At 40.6% G+C, this 22,515-nt stretch overlaps 1 long non-coding RNA gene across 1 annotated transcript; it reads right to left on the reverse strand.

Annotated features, from left to right (window-relative positions):
• Nucleotides 1-362: 362 nt before the first annotated feature.
• On the reverse strand, nt 363-22,148 carry LOC110195621 (uncharacterized). The gene is made up of 3 exons (XR_002320941.2): nt 22,062-22,148; nt 20,408-20,467; nt 363-2,894 (listed from the first exon to the last, which is right to left on the reverse strand). It is a non-coding gene; the product is annotated as an uncharacterized LOC110195621 (long non-coding RNA).
• Between the last annotated feature and the right edge of the window lie 367 nt (nt 22,149-22,515).

Consider the following 22,515-nt stretch of genomic DNA (forward strand, 5'->3'; position numbering starts at 1 on the left):
GGTCATAAGTAAAGCATGTCTATTCCTATACTGGCGACCTTATTAGCTACCGGCTGAATATATTTGGCAATAAACTTGTTCATATTTCTTTGATGAGAGAAATGAATTTCCTGCTGGTTACATTTTATGTTAAATAAAGACATAATTCTCTGTTTCACCTTTTCTCCTGTTATCAAACTATTCCCCATTTGATTACATACCATTCTGAGTTATTATTTAGTAATCATCAATTCTGGATATTTACTTTACAGCTACAGTACATACAATAACAATATTCTGATTGTAATTTTATCTTTATGTCTTTTGTTGGCATATCAACAAGGGAAAAATTATGGATTTCATTAAACCACAATACAGTGATATAAGAATAAAACAAGATGAGAAAATTTTTTATTCTATCGAAAACATTTACTGCCAGTCTAAATACAAAAATGTAAAAAATAAAGTTCTTTGGAAAGTATAAATAGCACAGAATCATCACTTTAGACTTGTAAAATACAGCCCTGAAGTTACATTAATCAATTGCCATATTTTTCTTATTGCAAAATGATCCAAATGCCCACATTTTGACATAACATATCAGCAACTAAAAGGACATTTTTCTTTCCAAATATGTTTGATTTGCTGTATAATTTGCTAGTTTTTGACATACATTTCTACTCTTGTTGACTTTTTTAAATTATTTGTTAAATGAATGGTAAAAATGCAAAGTACTACATGAATTGCTACATTGCTTTAAAAGAAAGGAAAACATTGCAGACGAAAACAAAAATCTATATATAGCATAGTTTCTACGTAACAACCTGTATTTTAAAAATGTAATAATATCTAGCATTTGCATGGTGTTAAAAGAAATCTTGGTTAGGACCTCACCCTAGTCAATGAGGCAAACTCAGGAAAAAAGACAAAAGTATTATTATTAATATTAGTATTTATTAGCATACCACAGCTGTGGCAGGCACCAATTTTAAACTAAAGGTTTTATAGATAGAAATAAATGACTTCCATGTAAGAGTAAGAAAATGCTGATTGGTACATGTATGCTGAGGAGATAGGTATGGTTTTTTTTTAATGCTACCTCAGCTTTTTCCCATGTTGAAATATGCACACCCAAGGGCATCTCCAGACCCCCACAGACCAATTGGGCATGTATCCAAAGGTCAAGAGAGATTATAACATGAGTCACTTAGGCTACCTTTGCAAAAGTTCACCTTTGGTGCAAATCATACTCATGGTGCAGCCCCATAATTGGATCTATATCACTCCTCTGTCCCCAACTCCATCATCTTAATCTCAAATGCTAGTAATTTTGGGGTTTGCCTTGGGAGTACTTCCTTAATACAGGGTAGATGCTGTAAGCACACACAGCAAATGATACTTACAAGGAAAACCTATAGAAAACCTACAAACAAATATGTTAGCCATGAAAAATTGGGGAGCCATGATGTTAGCCTCTTCCATGGAGACCATGGTGCCTTCTTATCTGCCTAGAATTTATTCCAGACTTTCCAAACCCAGTCCAAGTGGGTATGAATGCTGTTGAAATCATCAGAAACCCAGGTGCATCACCTTTGACAGCACATACACCTCCTCTCTCTGCCAGGAGGAAGTGTAGAGCTACTCTATTTTGTAAGGCCATGGCCCTAAGTGCATGCACCTCAGTATTAAGCTCCTCCACAGCATCTATGATCTCACTGAAAGATTTGCAAAAATCTGTTCATTCTGTTTAGGAAAGTAATGCTACAGGCAGTGCTGTACATCGGGAATACAGTTACAAAGATACTCTCTGTGTCTCCTACTAGAGGTGGAATTAGTGACCAAAAGCAAGTATGCTTATGCTCAGAGGTATGATAGCTGTGGGTTGATGGCCAAAGAGAATTCAACCTGTCCCTCAGCATCCCTGCCAATTTGGGGGAAAACAATAATGTGCCTTGTTAACTGCACAAAAAATAAAGTCTTTGAGGGGCTATCCTAAAGAGTCCCTCAGTGATACAAAATCCCAGAGTAGTAAACATTATCTAAAGTTCCCTTGTCTCCCCAATAGTCACATTCTTATGTAATCCCATGGCATAGTTACATCCTGTCTACTACACCATTGCCTGACTACCTGTCCCATTTTGCTCATAATACAGCAGAGGTGGTCTTACAGCACAGAGCAATCATAGAGGGGGTGAGTGTTGAGATGTTTGTAACCCTTTTCCAATCATATGTGACGAGCTGGGAGGGCTCATTTTTCCAGCGTAGGGCAGTAACATTAAGTGTGTATTTTCTGCTTTCAGGATTGAGTGTGAACCTATAATCACAATGGTCCTGGATATCATGCCTCACACCCACCCTGTATCCTTTCCTCTAAGATTAAATGGGCATGGGTTAATATCCAACAATTAATCCAATTAAAGGCGTACCTGGAATTTTGGATCAAGTTCATATAAGTATTGGGTTCCTCTGTTTTCCCAAAGCCAAGTGCTCAAAACAGGACAGAAAGCACAGAAAACAAATGCATGATAGGTAACAGGTGAGAAATAAGGTCCCAGTTATCAGAGGAGAACAAACAACCAGCCAAGGACCACTGGTTGGTGTCAGGGTGCCTTTGCAGCTTAACCTGTCTACTGGCCTCTCAGGGTCTGCTTCTTTGGCTGAACTGAAATCAATCCCAGCAGGCCTCACACAGAGTGATGTACGGTGATGTAGCCAGGTCATCCATCTGGCAATCTTGATGGCAGTAAGACTAGTCAGCAGGATCTGGAAAAGTCCATTCCATGAGGGCTGAAGACTAAACATCTTCCTGATGTTTGGGTATCTACAAGTAGTCACCTGGCTCGAATGGATGCCCTGACTCTTCCAAAGGCAGAATTTGTGTCAAAGTTGCCTCCTTCCAGACCTGGGAAAGAAAACTAGACAGGGAGATCACATAACTTATCAGGCTTTCATCTCCTGTGGTCAGGCTCAGGCTTTGAGGGTCCAGTCCCCAAGTAGTATTAGGTGGCATTAGGTGGCACAGGTGAACAGAATTGCAAAAGGTGACAATCCACATTCCTGACACTATGATTTCTAGGGAAGTGCTTGAGCCATTTTAACTATATTTCCTGGCATAGTTTTCCCAAAAGGGTCTTAACTTCCCCATTTAGCTGTTCAACTCTCCCTGATAATGGTGGGTAAGAGGGGTGTGCAGGCTCAGGGTTATCCTAAAACACTTGGAGAATTGGTTATTTCTGCAGTAAAGTATGGCCTTCGGTCACAGTCAATAGTACGTGGCAAGCTGAATCTTGGTCTACGATGAGGACCCAACTTCTGGATAAGGATTCCCAAGGCAACGCTTTTCCATTTGTGCACAAAAAGGAAAAAGGCCTTGTCATAACTGAGCAGTCCCAGAGCTGGTGAGGAGGCCATCATCTGCTTCACTCACTTAATTACTTCCTTCAAGGCCTCTGAGGGTATGAACGACTCAGGGGTTTCTTATCTGTACAAGCTACTAGTACCTTGGTGAATTACCTAAGTGCTGGAATCCTGCCTCCTCCCATCATTGCAAATAATCATCCCCAGTACCCAAAGCAGGGTGCAGACGGTTTGGTGTCCACAGAGGATGCAGGCACCAAGGCGACAGTGCGGGGGGGGGGGTCCACATGGCAGCTGGTTCTTAATGGGGGCTGCCTTTCGATAACTTGGAGGATGTCGCCCTCTCTAGGAGGCCTCCTCCCCAGTCATACTGTCTGCAATCTCTCTTAAAGTGCCCCTCCCTTTTCACAGTAAAAACATGCTGTTCCCTCGCTCTGGCTTTCTAAAATCCCTTTCTGATCCTTAGTCCCTTCTCTTCTGTCTTCCTGCATCAATTTAATCTTGTTTTCCTTTCTCTTTCTTAAGTTCCTTCTCTTGCCACCCTTCAAAAGCATATGACACAATTCCCATGAGTTCACTAATAGTTTTCCCACTCCAGCCAGGGCAGAATTTATGAAAGTAATTACAAATGTCTGCTGCTGACCAATTAACATAAGCTGAAGCAATTGCTTTTAGCTCACATTCATTTTCTGGATCCAACTGGACAAATTTCTGGGTGGCAGCACTCAAACAAATATAGAAAGCACTGGGATGTTCATCTAAATTTTGAATAATGGCATTTTTGAATTTGAATGTGAATTCTGAATTTTAAAAATGGAATTTTTCCCAATTTATTGGTTGTTGTGCTGCCTGCCCTAGAACATCAAAGAGGGTCGTTTTTGCATCGCTGAACCTTCCCCAGTCTCCCGTCATTATTATAATTCCAATGAGGAACCATTGTGGGCCAAGTGGTCCTGTTATGTTCCACCTCTGACTTTACAGCACAGGACAGGCCTTTTGCCCTCTTATCCTTTGTGAGAAGGGCATCTCATAATTCCTCAATATCCTCTCAAAGGGTATTGCAGCTCCTTATAATGGTCTTAACTTTATTAATGACATTGGCAGGGTGAAGTGGATTGCTGCCACCATACAACATTTCCCGGTGGAAAGGGGGACGTGTACTCTCTCCTCCAAAAGCGGTCCTTATGGGTGCTACCGGAGAAATCCATATTGTATGGTGGTGGTCTGGTGCTTTAGACCAGCACCTCTAATGGACATAGTAATGAAGGGAAGTTTCAGACCGAAAGTACTGCCTAACAGTATCAATAATCCATTTGCCTAGGCTCTACATCTTCAAGTCTGATTTTTAGCATGCACCATTGACCATCAAAGCTCTCATATTTATCTGGCCAAGTCTGTTTCCCACAATTATCTAAGTACCAAGTTTAATTTAAGGTGAGCTTTACCACTCAAGTTTTGGACATTCTCAGTTGAACTGGCAGTTTTTTCTTGTTTCAAGCTTTTAACAGCTTACCTAATAGGAAGTCGGTAGCAGGCTTACTCTGTCCTAATCTCAAAATGATATCAGTATACCTTGACCATTCTGTCTCTTGGCAACCTAATGTCAGGTCAAGATCAATTATTCACCATTGCCTTGCCCAAATGTGACAGCCACTCCCCATATCTTCATGCACAATGAGAGGACTAAATTTTGGGCTTGGGACCACTTTCTCTTTTTCCAATCACTTTACGGATGACTGATCACTGGGAGTACTCCCCACCTGCAACTGAACAAAAGTGTCCAAGTGCCAGCTGCTGAATCAAACAGTAGACTCACTCAGCAACAGTCACGCAAGCAAAAGGTCCCTTCATGGTGGTCACCAAAACCGTTAAAAGGAAATCTTGCTTCAGACCTCACCTTGATCAATAAGGCAAATTCACGAAAAAAGGCAAAAGTATTTTATTAGCACACCAAGTCAGCAAGCAGTTGGAATGCGACTGGCAACGATTTCAAACCAACAGAGTTTGTATAGATAAGAGTAAATTACTTTCATATAAGGGCAAGGAGATGCTGATTGCTACACATATGATGAGGAGATAGGGCTTGTTTTTTATGCCACCTCAGCTTTTCCCCGCATCCAAATCCAGACTGTCATTCTCCACAGACTGGTTGTGTGTGTGTGTACCCAAAGGTCAAGTCAGGTTAAAACATGAGTCACTTGGGCCAGCTCTGCATAATGGCACTCTGTTTTTTAAGTATTTTCATAGAGAGTATCTCATCTGGCTTACAAGACAATGCCAATATCATGAATAACAGCCTGAAATATCAGTCATTATTGGAATGATCAGATTTTCTAGGTTGTTCCAATGATGTCATCATTGACAGAACCAAGCATCCTAACCTCCCCAGGCCTTAATCACCAGTCATGACATATATAACAGGATATCAAGCCTCAGACAATGTTAGAGCTTGGTGAAAGATGACTTCTGAATATTAAATAAAGAAGAGCCTCTTTATAATACTGGTGTTACAGGACAAGGCTAGTACCCTCATTAAAGGCTTCTCACATTACAAAAAGTTACACAAATATATCCTTGTGTCCATTTGATTTGATAACCAAACACAAATAATAGTGGGATGCTTTGTATTGCATACAGGTTGTACTATATTGCATTATTTTCATTTCTGCCAGTAACAAAATCAAAATCAACAAAATAATGCCAACAATGACAGATTTACATAGCTTATATCTACACATGTGAAAATGATCCCATTCTACATAAAAATTATTGCTTTTGTTAGGTAAGAACACTTCTTGAATAAATAAATCAGAGCTAGGAGTAAAGAAGGCCTGTGTACTTCATTGAATCAAGCAAAAGTACTAGGTGAGAGATGAGATCACCAGCTAAGGAAGATGCATAAAATGAAGAAGTACCTTAGAACCTTAGAGAACGGTGAAGGTCTGATGGTGTAGAAGGAGTAAGAGCACCCACTGATGAGCCAGAAAGAACAGGCAATTAGAGCGGCAGGCAGGGAAAGGGGAATCAGACAGTAGGCCTGAATTGCTGCAGAAAAGGGAGATGCTGAGGAGGGTCATTGGCTTTACAAGCCTCACAGAGCACAAGACTTGGGATGATGTGCCACCAAAGATACCCACCTACTCAAGGACCACAGGAAGTCCCAAGGAGAGGTCTTCTTTTCTTCCTCGATGTCTTTAGTATATGGGTAGGACACCGCTGATCATACTACCCACTGAAAAGTAATTATCTTCATTAAATAAGAACACCTTTGATAGAATCAAACAATCTGAACCAAGTGGGGGGGGGGAACCTAGTACACCTCCATGAAGCTATCAAAGCAATTGTTTGAAAGGTTGGATCAGAACCCTAAATAATTTGCATAAAGAAACTATCTCAGAACCAGGGGTAGGGATTCCGAGGGTCTCACTTTGAAAGAAGACAGCAAGAATGACACTCAGTATGCCTCTGAAAAGTAAAAGTAGGGCTGAACTGCACAGAAAAGGGAGATATTGAAGAGGATATGGATCTACAAGCATCTTGAAGCAGGAGATCCAATCTTAGGAAAATCCCAAGAAAATTCATTGTTGGCTCTTTCCCCAACTTCCCTTTCTGGTGCCTATCTACCTACAGATATTGTAATGTCATGTTCATTAGTCAAACAGTCCCAGTAAAATGAATTTTGCCTCAACCACAAAGAAGCCAGGGTTAAATAGAGATCAATATAGATATAAGTTAAGCAAACAGCCCAACTTCTGCCTGATGATTGGGAATTTTCCCAAATAGGGGTTTACAGCAATTGTGTCTGAAACCAACACTTTTTGTCTGAGAAGAGAGCTACTTGGACTTGAGGTATCATTACACTGCCCTAAGTTTGAAATGAGCTCATTGTGATAGTGTGTTACACCAATCTATCCACAGACACTATGATGTAATCTCTGCTTTATTACCTAAACATTTCCAGGTTTTGTTTTGTTTTTTTTTTTTTTGCCTCAGCTACCAAGAGGCCAGGGGTTAACTATATGGATTACATGGATTAATTATGTGGACGTAAATGTAAATTAAGGCATAGAGCCAAACCTCTGCCTAAATGTTGGGAATTTTCCCAACCAAGCACTTGGAGCAAGCACTATGGACCTGTCTTTTCAGCTAGAATAAATTCCCTAAAGCATCCAACAAGGGAACCACACCGATCTGAGGCACAGTCAGATTGCCCTGAGGTTTTCAATGAGTTTATTCTTTTAAGAGGGTATCACACAGAAATAACATATTGTGACCGCTTGCAGCAATCTAATACTGCCCAGTAATGACTTTTTCTACCATACAGTTGCCCTGGTTAAAGAAACAGATTGAAACTATCTACTGTTCTGGATCATTGAAGGACAGGTATGCCAAAGAGACAATGAGATAGGGGTTTTTGGCATGAAGGGAATGGACAAAGGGCTTTGGGCTTGCAACTCTGAAGATTGATTCTATCATCCCGTAAACATCCTCTAATTATTTTATTCTCATATTCTGTAAAATGCTTTCAAAGCCTTTGCCAGTCAGATAAAAACAATTAAACTGAAAAAATTGATATGAACTGAATTTCCTGTTAAGAAACTGCCTTCATTGCAGGCTTCAGAGAGAGAAAAATTGTTTCTTTCACCCTCTTAGCCCAAGGAGACAGATGAAAAATCTTTATATATAGATATAGATATATATACACACACATATAAAATAAACCTTTCTCTTGGCAGAGAGGCAGAGGGCAGTGGGTATAGAACGCAGCATATACTATCAGACTTATTTTGTTGGTCAGTTTTGCTTTACTGTTTTTCTTTGTGGCATGGACGATGTTCAGTTAGGAAGGTGGAGAATATCAGGAAATAATTTTGACATAAAAAACAAATGGTATTAGCAAAAAATGGGGAAAATTTTTAAATTATTACAAGATAAGAGTTTTAAAGGCATTAACCATAGTCTAGGGAGGTATAGATTTAGTACTATCTATCTGATTTTCGCAAAACTCAGAAAAGACTACTTACAAAACCAATTTTTTACTCAAAATTTATAGACAGGGACAATGTTAGCCAAACTTATAACATTCAGTGTTGCTCTTCAAAATGATGACTTTGCAAAATGTATTTTACTCCATAGCAGTTGATATTTTAATAACAAAGGGGACAGCCTAACTGATGGATAAGAAGTACTTGACAGTAGCAGTGGTGAGGGAACATTCACTGATCAAGGTCAAATCACCAACCAAGATTAAAAATTGCATTAATCAAATGAATGGAATTAAAGCAATGAAAGAATCAGAAAAAAAAAGTAGCAAGGAACTGAAGGAGAACAAGCTCTTCACAGGTACAATGTCACAAGCCCCACAGGTGTGAAAATTGCATGATAAAATGTGCAACTGGTTCAATAACAGTCTGAAAAGCAGTACTCTATCTGCTATGCTATAGGAGTATGCCCCTTAATGTGAATACAGAACAGGGACCTAAGAAGGTTATCTCTTACTTTATTCTCTACCTCTACTCCCAGCTTTCCCCCCCTCCCGACTGCTTAATTTCCTTGTGAATCTGTGTAAATGAAAGAAGATAGGGGCGGACAGTAAGTTATGCTCAGTACTCAATAGAGGTTTCCCTGAGGAACAAAAAAAATTTGAGCTGTGGCATTAGCATTTTTGGGAGGGGTTGCAGTTAGCTAAGGTATTTAAAAGAATTAGCAGGTAGAGGCTAGATGTTGGTAATGGCATGGTGTGTGGGTATGGAGGGGTGTAGGGGTGGTTTGTCCTTCATTCTCTGAAGAGGACCAAGACATCAGGAAGATGATGCCATGACTTACAAGTGAATTGGTTTGAAGTGAGGGAGGGCTGTACAAAGTCACCAGCCTCACTCTCTGCTCCAGAGCCATCTAGGAAAGTGGAGTGTGATGGAGGAGGGTAGGTGGTGAGGCCACATAAGATTTCTCTGTAGTCTGGCCTAGGGCATGATTTTTTTCTTGCCACTATAAGCAACTGGTGGTGCCAGTGAGCTAGGCAGACTGAGCTGCCAGCATCCATTGAGCCTGCAGAGCTAACAAATGAACCCCTAAAAACCTCACCCCCTTTCTTCCTTGGGTTCTTCCTTAGGGAATATGGCTTTCTTTTAGATCCTTCCTCACTCATGGCATGATTTTCCTTTGAAACCCAGCTTACCAACATGGCTGATCCCAGGAAAGGACATGCCTGTGCTCTACCCTTTTTCAACCTAGGGCTTCTCGTTCACTAGCTCATATCTCCGGAGGAATCTAGCCGCAATTATTATTGTCTTTCTCTGTCTAACACACTGTGCTCTCAACTAAATACAATCAATCCTCAACATTCTCGAGTTTAACTTCAGGACTTCAAGTATTCCAGTGATTTTATTAGTAAACCTCATTTTCACTTTCACATTGGCAACTGCACACATTGGTGGCTATGCGCAGTAGAGAAAAAAATGAGAGGCCAATTTCTAAAAGTTTATATCCACAAAAAGGAGGAGAGCATTCATAAAAGTGCTCATGAATCTGCTCAAGTGCTGTTGAAGGAATTGAAAAATGGATAAATGGCTAAATTTGTGGGTAAATGAGATGCTGGTCACCCCAGCTCTGTTGGCAGCACAAGTAGCAGCAGAAGTGTCCTGCCTCCCCATTGCAGAACCCAGGTTCTTGAGCCCCAGTGGGTGGGCTTAGGGAGCAGGCAGCCCACTGTGCCTTATCAGGCCATCAGAGAGCCACACCCCATCTGGGAGTTCCAGGTTTTCCAGGGGGACAGTGGGAGGGGGCACTTCAACCACACTAAAAGGGAGATTAGAGATGGCAGGTTGCCCCTTTCATTTTTTTAACTTCAGGTCCTTTCTGACATCCTGCCCGTGGCTCTTCCAATCCCATCCTGCATTGCCTCTCCTCTCCTCTGCACTTTATAGGTTATTTCAAGGTTACTATGTTTTAAAAAATGCCCATTATCAGAATTAATGTTTTGTTATAAAGAATTTTATGCAGAAAAGTGTATTTTCAGCAAGCTCTAGCAAAAGTTTGTGGTGGTCATGCAAACCTAATCCCCTATTCCCATAGGTTCAATATATCAACATTTGTTTTTTAACTTTTGCACCATTTTCTAGGAATGTTATCTCTGCAAGAGTTGAGGAAGGACCGTATACAGCTTGAACTTCCAGCTAGTGTGCAATGAAAAAATCCAAACTGCTTTTATATAACTTCAATATTTTAAATCTTCTCACCTCTGAAGTATCCTCCCTCCCATTTCCAATCTCATCACTAGCATTCAAGTAAGCAAAATTGGCACAGATTCAAATGACCTTCCAGATTTTAATACACTGACATACACACATACCATTGCAATAAATATCTGCAATAAAGGGAACTGAGACACAAGGTTCCAAGCATAATCAATTTATTAGCAAAGTGAGCAATTGCCAATAAAAAGAGATCCAAGACTCCTCAGTAGTCAAGGACGCCTTTGACTTCCCTAAAGCATTAAGTCTGTGTCCTTGTACCTTTCCTCCACTGGAGTTTATGGTAACCCAGCTCACAAAGGAGAAAACCAACTAGAGGGGTCTGGGAAGAGATGGATTCCTTTGTCCAGATTGCTGGAGGTGGCTGAGTGGCATGATCAAGACATGTTCTCAGCAGGAGAAGCTGAAGACTTTTTAGCCCATCTCCTCATTAATATGCCTACCCACCTCCATTAATTATTCATCAATCAGGGTTGATTTTCACCTACCAGAGCGACCCTCTTTTCTAAAAGCAAATTAAGATTGTGGCGTCCTGATTGAGAAAAAGCCTAAGAAGTGAAAAGCCATAAAAACTTAAACTCTGTGAAAGGTGGAAGCCTGAACATGGTGCTCTATTAGAAATCATAATTTAGATACCAAATCATAATTTAGAGACTGAGTCAAAACTTAGATATTATGACCTATGAAAGCCATGACAAGAATAGTGTGATCCATATGTGACCAGTACATGATCAGTACACAAACTTGGGCATAACATTGGCTTAACTCCCCAACTCATGACTAAGTAGAAAACTAAAAACATCCACCACTCAGTGTTACTGATTCTCTAGCTTCTTCTCCCTTTGTTTTCCATAATTATCACGGGGATGTGGGGGTTCTTTTGAATGTTCTGGCAGCTGCCCTTGATTGCCCTTGTTTTGTGAGTATTCGTAATGATTGCTGAAACTACTCCCTATAATCAGCCTGGAGCTCCTTGGCCTTTTCCTTTGGTACCAAAAAGAACAGCCCACGGTTACGGGGGAGGCACAAAGTGCTCCAGCCAGAGGAATTCCAGACCTTACAAAGGTATTCAGTATCTCCATTAGGTATCTTTGGTTACTGAGACAGACCACTGACCATCAATTTATTGATTATCAGCTAACCTAATTAACAAATTATTAATTATCCGGAAATTCTGTCTCTCAAGTTTTTTCATTCATCACAGCACATCATTTTTACAACACAAGATCATGAATCTGACCACAAGCAAGTGACTAGGGAAAGAACTGTGGAACAGAGGTAGGCCAGCAATGCAGTTACTCTGACCCCAGAGTGAAATTCCCCAGGCTCAGACAGTGACTCTGCTCCTCTGGCTCAGAGCAGAGTCAGGGAAGAAAGTATCATCTCTTGGCTATAATCAGTATCAAAGAATTCAGTCCTTGATGTCAAAGCAGGGCTATACCCACAGCACTTCATACCCAGAGCAGCTTCATAGCAACTGCAGAGCCATCCAGGTAGCTAACAGAGGAAGGAGGCCAGAAACTGTCTACCATAACTCCAACCAGGAACAAGTGTGCAGGCATGTAGCCTAAGCACAAACCAGGATCCAGAGCCTGGCAAGTCCAAGAGAACAATGATTAGACAACTTAGGATCTGCTAACAGCTGGTAGCTCAGTGGCCTGAGCTGCTTCTGTGATCCTCAAAGAATACAGTACTCAATATCTAGAAAAAGCACCATCAAGATCACAAAGAATACAAATCAGAATCAAATAAGAAAGATGTGCATAAAGCTTGGCCCTAATACAAAAGACCCAAACCAAGAATTTAGGCTGGATGACTGGGAAAAGAAAAAAGACTCCCACAAAAAAAATCTGGCATAATGCAAGGGACACCCAACACACAAACCTAGAAGAAATGACTAATTCCAAAACACCCACAGGCAAAACCTCAAAGAAAAACACAAGGCTACAAGGACAATGAGAATTCATAGAAGAAATGTAACAATATTTTTAAAATAATTTTTCAATGATATTTTAAAGTAAATGAGAGCATTCATTAGAAAAGAAATGAGAGTTCAGGAGGAGAGACTTGGAAGGAGAATTTATGGCTTAACACAAGGAAAAACCTTGAAAATCAAAATGGATAAAACAGAAGTTAGTTTCTTTGCAAAAAAAAAAAGAAATATTAAAAATAAAGTAAAACAATTGAAAAATAGAAGGAAATATAAAGTTTCTCTTATCAAAACCAAATAACTTGAAAAATAAGAAAATATAATTTAAAAAACATGGGACTACCTGAAAGGCCTGACCAGAAAAGAGAGACCAGATATATTTCAAGAAATCACGAAAGAAAACTACCCAGCTATATTAGAACAAGAAAGAAACCTCAAAATGAAAACTCCGAGGAATAACACAACCAGCACCCAGAGCTTCCACATCAAAGAAAAAAAACCTGCAAGCATTCCTATAGAAAGAATTTAAGTACCAAGTCAGGATCACAGGAGATTTAATAGCAGAGAGCATGAACTACTCTCTTTGAAATGGTAAAAGACACAAGCTTACAACCAATAATAACTTACCCAGAAAAAAACTGAGTATAATTCTATAAGAGGGAAAATTTAACCTATACTGAAACAGAAGATTTCTGAGTATTACTAATGCAAAGACCAGAGCTGAGGAAAAATTCAAAATACAAATACAGAAATCAAGAGAAAAATGAAAGGGTAAATGTGAGCAAGCAAGTGGGAGGAATTGCATAAGGACAATTAGAGGGAAATGACACAAGTTTCCCTTCAGAATCCTAAAGTCCTCAGGAGTCCTAGAGGGAGTTAACTAAGACAGAGGGCCTTGAGTGAGACAATGTAAACAGTGTGAGATCTCTCAGATGGACTGAGTATAACAGTTTTGCAGACTGTTACAAACTCAAGGTTGGTTATGCTAGCCTGAATACGCCCAAATTTCAAGTTCCTAAAAAACACATGATCTGTACCATTACATCAGTATTAGGTAATGGCTAATGCTAAATAAGGATAAAATAGCTAGGATTGGTAGTATTACAATGAGATTCCTTGTTTCTGGGGTAGATTTTCACGTTTTAGATTGTAAGGCTGAAATTCCAGTGGTGGGTGTCTCTGCGTTAGGACTATATAACCTTTGTTCTGACCTTTGTGCCTCACCTCGCTTTGCTCAGACTGCCGGAGGAAGCAGACGCCTGCTTCTCACGAGAATGTAATAAATCTTTCACTTTATACCTGAAAATCTCCGAGTGTTATTTTTGGGTAACTGTAGCACACAGCCTGAACATTGCTTTGCTATGTGTTGATGATCTTACAAGAAGAAAAGAAAGCAGGGAAACGTTACAAGTGTGTATGTAAGGTGATATGGATTTGGTTTTCTTTCATAGATACTAGTTCCCAGGATCATGGCCTATACACAATTGCACTGCGCTTGCATATCATTATATAACCACAAATAATATAAACATTTGAGCTTAACTTGTAAACAGTACACTGCACCTGTGCTATGCTGACTCACCATGATACAGCTAAAGTTAATGTAAACTTATGAACCTACTGCTGGCAAAATGCCTTCTTTGTTTCTCTATAAATCAAGTGAGCACTGGCTCAGCAGCATAGGTAATTTCCTCACTTCCTTCTCATCCCAGCCAGGAGAAGAATAAACTGGTATGCATCCCTTATCTGTTGCTCCATCGCCCTTTTTTGATTTGGCTAAATCTAATGTGGACCTGCCAGGAGCAGAGCTGCTTTGTTACAAGGAGGTAAGAAAAAGGGTGGAAGGATGGAAGTACTTACTATCTCCTATAATTGGGAAGTGTAAATAGAAAACTATCCAAACAAGGAGGAAGGGGTGAGGGAACCTCACTTTCATCTTAACTGGTCAAAGGAGGATAGAGTTCACACATAGTCATAAGCAGAACAACTCTAAGTTTGTAAGTGGAATGGTGAAGAGGAATTTAAAAGGAAAGAAATAAGGGTAAAGGGAAGATGGGGACAAAGAGGGGAAAATGTAGAAGGGCAGATAAAGAAAAATACAATTAGTTACTATAAATGTGATTGTGAATTGGATGAACTCACCCTTAAAATAAAACAGGAAAATGGATTAAAGAAAAATTCAAGAACATCTTGTTTATCAGAAACACACATCAAACAGACTTGAACTCATAAACAGGTGCATTCATATACTGTTGGTAGAACAGTGAATTGGTCCAGTCATTCAAGAAAGAAATTTGGAGCTATGCACAAAAGTCACTAAACTGTGCATATACTGGATCAGCCATATATAGTATAGAAGCAAACCCTAAGATACACTATCCTGTGCAAACTCTTTGGCCCAGACATACCATTACAAAGCATGGAAAAAGAGGTCAATGACAAAGGGAAAAGACCCATATGTACAAAAATATTTATTATAGCTCTTTTTTGTGGTGGCAAAGAACTGGAAACAAAGTTGTTGCCCATATGTCAGTCTACTAGCATTTATTAAATGCCTACTAGGTGCCAGGCACTGTGCTAAGCCATCAGCTAGTGAACAGTTGAACAAATTATGATATATCAATATAATTAAATATTCTTGCATCATAGGAAATTACCAGAGGGATAAATTCAAAGAAACCTGGGAAGACTACTTACTGGTTTACTTAGCTGGTAAAGATACAGTTGTCAAACACTGAACAAGGACACCCAATGCAAGACTGGATCCAATAATAGTTGCAGTCAACAGACAGCCTCCTTGCCATTCTCTGCTCCCCCAAAGTGAGGCTCCTTCTCAGTCCAATCTCCTAGCATCCAGGACAAGGTGAGGGTCTCTGTCCTCAAACACTGGGGATGCCTGAAGGTTGCTCAGGCAAGACAGAGTCTATGGAACTTGAGACATGTCTATTTCACATGTTCCAACTTTTTTTTCCTGACTTTCCCCCCCTATTTCAAAGCCTTGTTTATTTGTTTATTTTCTCCTTCTCTTGTTTATTTTCTCCCTCCCTACCATGCCTACTATTATCAGAGTACATCTCTATGTGCAGCAATCAGGACTCAGTGAAGATTACAGCAGAGCCTGGCCAAAGCCCACCATACTAGACAACAGTTTGTGTGAAAAAAGACCTGGGTTTTGAGTAGATTGCAAGATCCAGATGAATCAATATATGTGACCTGGCACTCAATATAAACTAATAAAATTTGAGGTTGCATTAATATAGTATCCAGAGTGAGGAAGGTGAAAGTCCTTCTGTACTTTACCCTGGTTAGATCACAGATGGGGTAGTGTTATGATCAGTTCTAGGGCACTATAATTTAGGAAGGTCATAGATAAGCTAGAAAACATTCAGTGAAGGGCAACCAAAATGGTGAACCATGCCATCAGAAAAGCATTTGAAGAAACTGAGAGCGTTTACCTGAAGAAGAGAAGATTTAAGAAAGACATGAAAGCTGTCACCAAGTACTTGAGAAACTGTTAGGGGGAGAAGGGATTTGACTGTTCTGTTTGGCTCCAGGAAGCATGACTTCAGGCAATAGGTAGAATGTGCAGAAAGACTACTTTCTGATTTTCAATAGGAAAGGAAAAAAAAACTATTTCATAATTAGAGCTGTCCAAAAATGGAATGGGCTGTCTGAAGCTAGTGGAGTCCCCATTACTAGAAGTCTTCCAAAGGTTCACAGGATTTGGTCCTGAAAAGGACCTTAAAGATCATCTGCTCCAATTCCCTCATTTTGCAAATGGAGAAACCTTGAGGCTCAGTAAGAGAAAGTCATTGGCCACCAGTTGGGCGGCAGAGTTGGAAGTCCAATGCTGGTGGTCAGATTTCAGGCCTCCTGCCACTGCATACTTGTCAGGGATACCTTCAGTGGGATTCTTGTCCAGATGTCATTTGGGCCCATATGGTCTCTAAAATCCCTTCAAACTCTAAGGTTCTGTTCAAATTAATTTCCTACTTTACTTTTAAAAAAATACACAAACCAATAAAATGAAGAAGGTCATAAATCGATGTGGAGAGAAGAAACTAAGTGTCCCAAAATAGAATTTCATTTTTAAGAGCAAAATGTGAACTACTTTTATGCAATTACATCAAAAGAGGCAAAAAGCCTATTTATAGACTGAGACCTGACAGGTAAGAAAAGTTACTTTTCTACTCTTTCCTATTCCTCAGCAAATCATTTTCCCTAAGCAAGCCAGTTATCTGCAGTGTTGCTTTATCATTGTTCTCAAAGCTTTAATCAGCTTTGACAGACACAGAAACAATAAATGAAAGGGAATCTGTGTTCTCTGATTTCAGAAAATATTTATAATGAGTAAACTGTCAAAAGCAAATGTCTTAATTTCAACCCCATCACTCATTTCTTAAAGCTCTCTAAGTATACCAAGTTTAAACTGATTGTAATTGGTTTAAAGCCCCAGCTACCTCATATGCCACACATTCAGCAAGCAAAATGGTAAGGTGGGCATAAGATCACACAGTGACCCTCTCCAATATCACCCCTGTAAATTCTCAACATGAGAGGTGATATATGAGTGAAACAGGGTGGAGAGAAGGGCAGCTGTGAGGAGAAAGCATGAGGCAGCTAGGTGGCACTGGGCCTAGAATCAGGAAAACAAGTTCAAATCTAGCTTTAGATACTTACTAGCTGTGTGACCCTAGACAAGTCACTTAGTCTTTGTCTGCCTCAGTTTCTCCAACTGTAAAATAGCACCTACATTCCAGGATTATTGGGAGAATTCAATGAGATAATTTACAGCACTTAGCACAATGACTAGAGACATAGCAGGTGCTTAATAAATGCTTGTTCTCTTCCTTCCTGTGCATCCTATTAATAAAACAAGGAGAGGAGTAGGATGCAGAGATCTTATTCTTCCTCCCATCCCAGCCCTCCAAAAAACCTTGCCTCTCAAAGCCCCAAAATTTCATGACGGTAACTGGCACGTCTCCTAATACTAGCATCCATGGCACAGAATAACATTTTTTTTAATTTTGTTTTTTGATCAGAGACACAGAGCTCATATGAAGAAAAAAACCCATAAGATCACAGATTTACAGCTGAAAAGGACCTCAAATATTGTCTAATCCAACCCCCTCATTTTACAGACAAGGAAACTGAGGCCTGCAGAGATAATATGACTTGGCCCAAGGTCACACAGGCAGTAATTGGCAGAACCCAAATTCAAATCCAGGTCCTCTTGTCTCTAAGCACTGAGCTCAGACACTTACTTGAGGGAATAAGGACAGACAGATACTAGAGTGATGTTAGTGCATCACCTTTCTAAGAACATCTGGGTCCTTTCTCTTTTTGCATACCAGTCACCTGAAAACCCTGAAGCTCAATCAGAGTTCTTCCTGTCTCTTCCTCCAGCCCAATTAGTCAATCAGAAGGATAAAACTGGAAGAAAAACAGGTGAATCAGCCTATGCCTAAATAACTACTACAAAAAGATTCCTGAGGGCACTCATTAAAACTCTATCTGTGGTTAACTTCTCCTAAGATAATTCAAGGTGAATCGCAGAATTGGAGAAAGGGAAGGGACCTCAGAAGTCATGTAGTCCAATCACATGTAAATGGAATCTCCACTAAAACGTGTCAACCAAGTGGCCATCCAACCTATGCTTCAAATCTTCCAAGGATGGGAACCCACCACTCTAAGTCCTTTGGGACTACTTACTTACTTACTACTTACTTTGGGGCAGCTCCCCTTATGTTAGGAGGTTCTTCCTTGTATCAAGCCTAAATCTTCCTCTTGGCCATTTCTACCCACTGCTGCTGGTTCTATCCTCTGGGGCCACACAATTATCTAATCAATCCTTCACATCCTTGAAGATGGCCACAATGCCTTGTTTCTTCTCTCTCGTCTCCTCCCCCAGTTTTCTCTAAGCTAAACATGCCCCATTCATTTACCTATGCTGAGAAGGGTGTAATGTTAAAAAGCAGATGGGAGATTGAACAGCCAGGTCAGTATTTTGTTAAATGCCTAAAAATAACTTTCACGTTTGGCTAATGGTGGTTTCTGTTCTTGCCCTAAAGGAAGAAAGAGGGAACCTGTTGTCATTAATCATAACTTGCTGAGTGCCCTCTGTGTGAAAAGCTTTTTTCTAGGCTGAGAAAACCAGCAGCAACAGTAGCATCTTACACATATGTAACTTTCAGGGTTTAAAAAAGTCCTTTCTTTACATCAATCCTGTGATGCAGACAGGGTGTGATAGACCAATGGAGAGCTTATGACCCACTGATCAAATTCACAAAAGACACCTAAGCCAGACAAAGAGTCATAGAAACCCACATTTGGAAGAGAAATCATTCAGCCATTCCCTCATCTCATAGTTGAGAAAACTGATGCCCAGAAGCAAATGGTTCGCCAGAAGTGACACAGCCAGTGAACAGGAGACCTGGGATTCCAGATCTCATGGCACTAAACCAGAACGCTTCCATGAACGAAGGAATAAGTGTTTGGCTGGTAGGAAATACAATCCAAATCAATAAACATTTATTATGCGCTGACCATGTGCCAGACACTGTGCTGAGTGCTGGGGATATAACTGAGGAAAAGAAGGATGGCTCTTGGCCTCAAGGAGTTCACAACCTAATGGGAAGAGACAACTCACAAAAGAAGGTAGAAAAGGGGTGGAGAAACCAGGGGACACCTGGCACAGGGCCATCTTCTTCAGGGCAATAGATGAAGATCGGAGCGAGTTAAAAGTCCAATTTCTGCCCTCTAGGAAGGCAGGCTTTAGAAACAGTTTGGTACTGTGTTCTTCAGTCCTCCAAACACAGGAGAGAGGGCGCTGTGAGAGATGGTCTCAATCAAGACTTGAGTTAGCAACAAGGTGGTGAGTTTAGAAGTGATGAGCTTACTTACTTAGGAGGGACATGATTCAGTGCAGTTGAAAGCAGGCAGGGAAGCAGAGGCAGGGTGGAATGGAGAACAGGGGAGAAGAGCTGGTGTGGGCTCAGGCCAAACAAAGGTCTCTCAACCCCAGGAAGGCAAGGAAGTACACTGCCATGCTTAGAATGAATTCTCTCCTCAACTTTGCTTTTCAGACTCCTCCCCTGAAGACCTAACAGGTACCTGCTCTTCTGTGAAGCTTTACCTGATGTCCCTCCTTGATGAGAAGATGCTTTCATATAGTCCTAGAACATTTTGTATAGATCTCTTCTGTGCCTTCATCACACCTGTCATGTAATATCTATGTGACAATCTCCCTAGCAGAATATAAAAGCCCCTTCAAGGTAAATAATCAGCATTTTTTCTTTGAATCCCCATAACTTTACACATATGAGGCACCCACTAAATAGGTGAATTTTGTATGTAGTAGCTTTTCCTTCTGTCCACTACCTCCCCCCATTTTAGGCACTTCCTCTCAGGTAAGAACTTAATGCCACTAATTTTACTACCAAGTACAAATGTAAAGTCTATGGTAGAAAACAGGCTAGCTGATCTGGTGATCAAGATCCTGTGTGGAAGGAGTGACCTAGGAAGGACGCTAGGCTGGGCATTTGAGTACCTGGGTCCTATCCCTGCTCAGCCACTCAGGAATTTTTGCCAAATCTGCAACCTAAACCTCACCTCTTAATGGTAGGATAAAAGAGGCTTTAAAAAAAAATTTAATATATTTTAAGGAATGTCTTAGTCACAGTGATTTCTGGTCTCCTAAAATCTCACCCTGACAATTTCAATGATGAATCAAAGCCAAACCGAGAAGGATTTAGCAGCAGAAGACAAAAGGAGTAACTGTTGCTGGTGTTATCCTCCCAAACTGAACCCCAGACAAGATGCTATTTGGAAATCCCCCAACTCGAAATCTGAATCTGGTTACTGAGGATTAGCTCTGCTGTTTACTTACCTCAGGCAAATTATTTAGTCTCTCTGGGCCTCAGTCTCAGCATCTCAATCTTCAATCTCCCTGTAGAATAAAAGCTGTATCATATCACTTCTCCACTCACAGGATATTTTAGCTAAATTGGCCTATTTATTGTTCCTCATACACACTCCATCTCTTGCCTCCAAACTGGGCACAGGCTGTTCCAGGGGACTGAAAGGCATTCCCTCGTCACCTCTATCTCCTGGAATCATCAGCTTCCATTAAGGGGTCAATCCAAGGACCACTTCCTACATCAGTCCTTTTCTGATCCTCCAGCTATCACTGTTTCTCCTTCCTAAAATCCTTCTGTATCTACTCTATTTAAGAGAAAGCCTCTTCTAATCAATAGACTGCCAACCCTGGAGTCAAGAAAAACTAGATCCTGATTCCCCCTTTGATATTTTAATGGCAATTAATTCTGGGCAAGTCACTTGGCCTCTCCTTGCCTCCTAAAAGGTCTGTGTAAAGCCATGGACGTGTTAGGGCTAGGGATTGGACCCCTGATTTCACTGGTGATGGAAACAAGCACTTGCTGAGAAACTTCCTCAGCCCACACACCAGCTTCTCTGTAAAGTATAGTCTTAGACTGTTACCTAGCACACAGAGAGATTATGACTTACCTAGAATCACAGAAGGAATGTATGTCAGAGGCAGGTGTCTTGTTGGTCCTGGCCATTATTATTATTATAGCTAGCATTTATAAAATATTTACCATGTGCTAAGCACTTTACAAATATTATCTCTGATCCTCACAACCCTGGGATATAGGGGCTATTGTTATCCCCATTTACAGATGAGGAAAATAGAGGTTTTTAAAATGATTTGCCATGTGCCACACAGCTATTAAGTGTCAGATTCAAACTCCAGGCCCACAGCCCTTCCTAGTTGCCTGAGGCACCTTCAAGACAAGCTCAAGTACCCTGCCTCTCATAGCCATGCTGTAGATTTAAATCTTTCACATTTATTTATTCAACTCTTTACATACTGAATTCTCCTCTCCCCACTCCCACTAGAACATACATTCCTTGAGGGTATCATTTTAACCTATATATGTCATTTCTTCCATTAGAATGTAAGCTCCATGAGGGCAGGGACTGTTTTTGGTTTCTTTTCTAATCTTGGTACTTGGTGGCACATAAGCTCTTAAGAAAGGCTTGGGTTATTTTTTTTCTTTCTATTTTGTATCCCCACAGCCTAGAATAGCATTTTACATATGCATGATAAGCTCTTAATAAACTCTGGTTCAATTGAATTAGAATAGATTGTAAGCTCCTTGAGGGCAGGGAATGTCTTTCTTTTTATTAATTATATCCTCAGAACTCAGCACAATGCCTGGCACATAGACTGGATCAACTTTGGGGGGAAAAGAGGTAAATAACCTCTGAGGCCCTTCAAAGCTTGAAATCTGCAAACCTAGATATTTTTTTAAAAAGCAGAAGGCAAACTATGTAAGGTTGATTCAAAGTGGGAGGCAAAGAGAACAGAACCTAGAGAATAATATATATAACAATGTAAACAAACAAAAAAAAACACCAAAAAGGAAGTTGGCAACACACATACTAAACTAGGAAGTTGAAGTCCAGTTTAACTAAAAAACCAACGCAAGTAGTCCCAGGGCACAAATAATAAGACGCACCTCCTTACTCAAGTCAGGGGCAATGAGCTTAAGGGGGCGGCTAAGGAGTCACTCAACAATTATTTCTGAAGCGCCTACTACGTGCACCCAGGAGCGCGAATGTCCCAGGACGTCACTGTGCCAGATGTTTTTGCTCAGCTGGCAGGGGGTTTTCCTTCCCAGAAATAGCTGTGATATAAAGACAGATGACATCCATAAAACCTTTTTGGTAAGTTAACAGAAATCCAGCCAGGTTGCTTCGCTGGTGTCTTTTGATTGGCACCACTGGGTCACTCAGTCCGAAGCTGGTGAATTGTATACGCCAGGTGATGGATTGATTCTCCGCCCCCGCCTGCAGCACGTAGAGGGAAGGGCGGCCGAGCCGGGGGACTACAACTCCCATGAGCGCACGGGGCAGGGGAGCCAACCTCTCCCAGCATTCTCCTGGATTAACCCATTAGTCGATGCTTCACAG

The sequence above is a fragment of the Phascolarctos cinereus genome, unplaced genomic scaffold (assembly GCF_003287225.1).
Source record: "Phascolarctos cinereus isolate Bilbo 61053 unplaced genomic scaffold, phaCin_HiC Scaffold_4;HRSCAF=312, whole genome shotgun sequence".
Lineage (NCBI taxonomy): Eukaryota > Metazoa > Chordata > Mammalia > Diprotodontia > Phascolarctidae > Phascolarctos > Phascolarctos cinereus.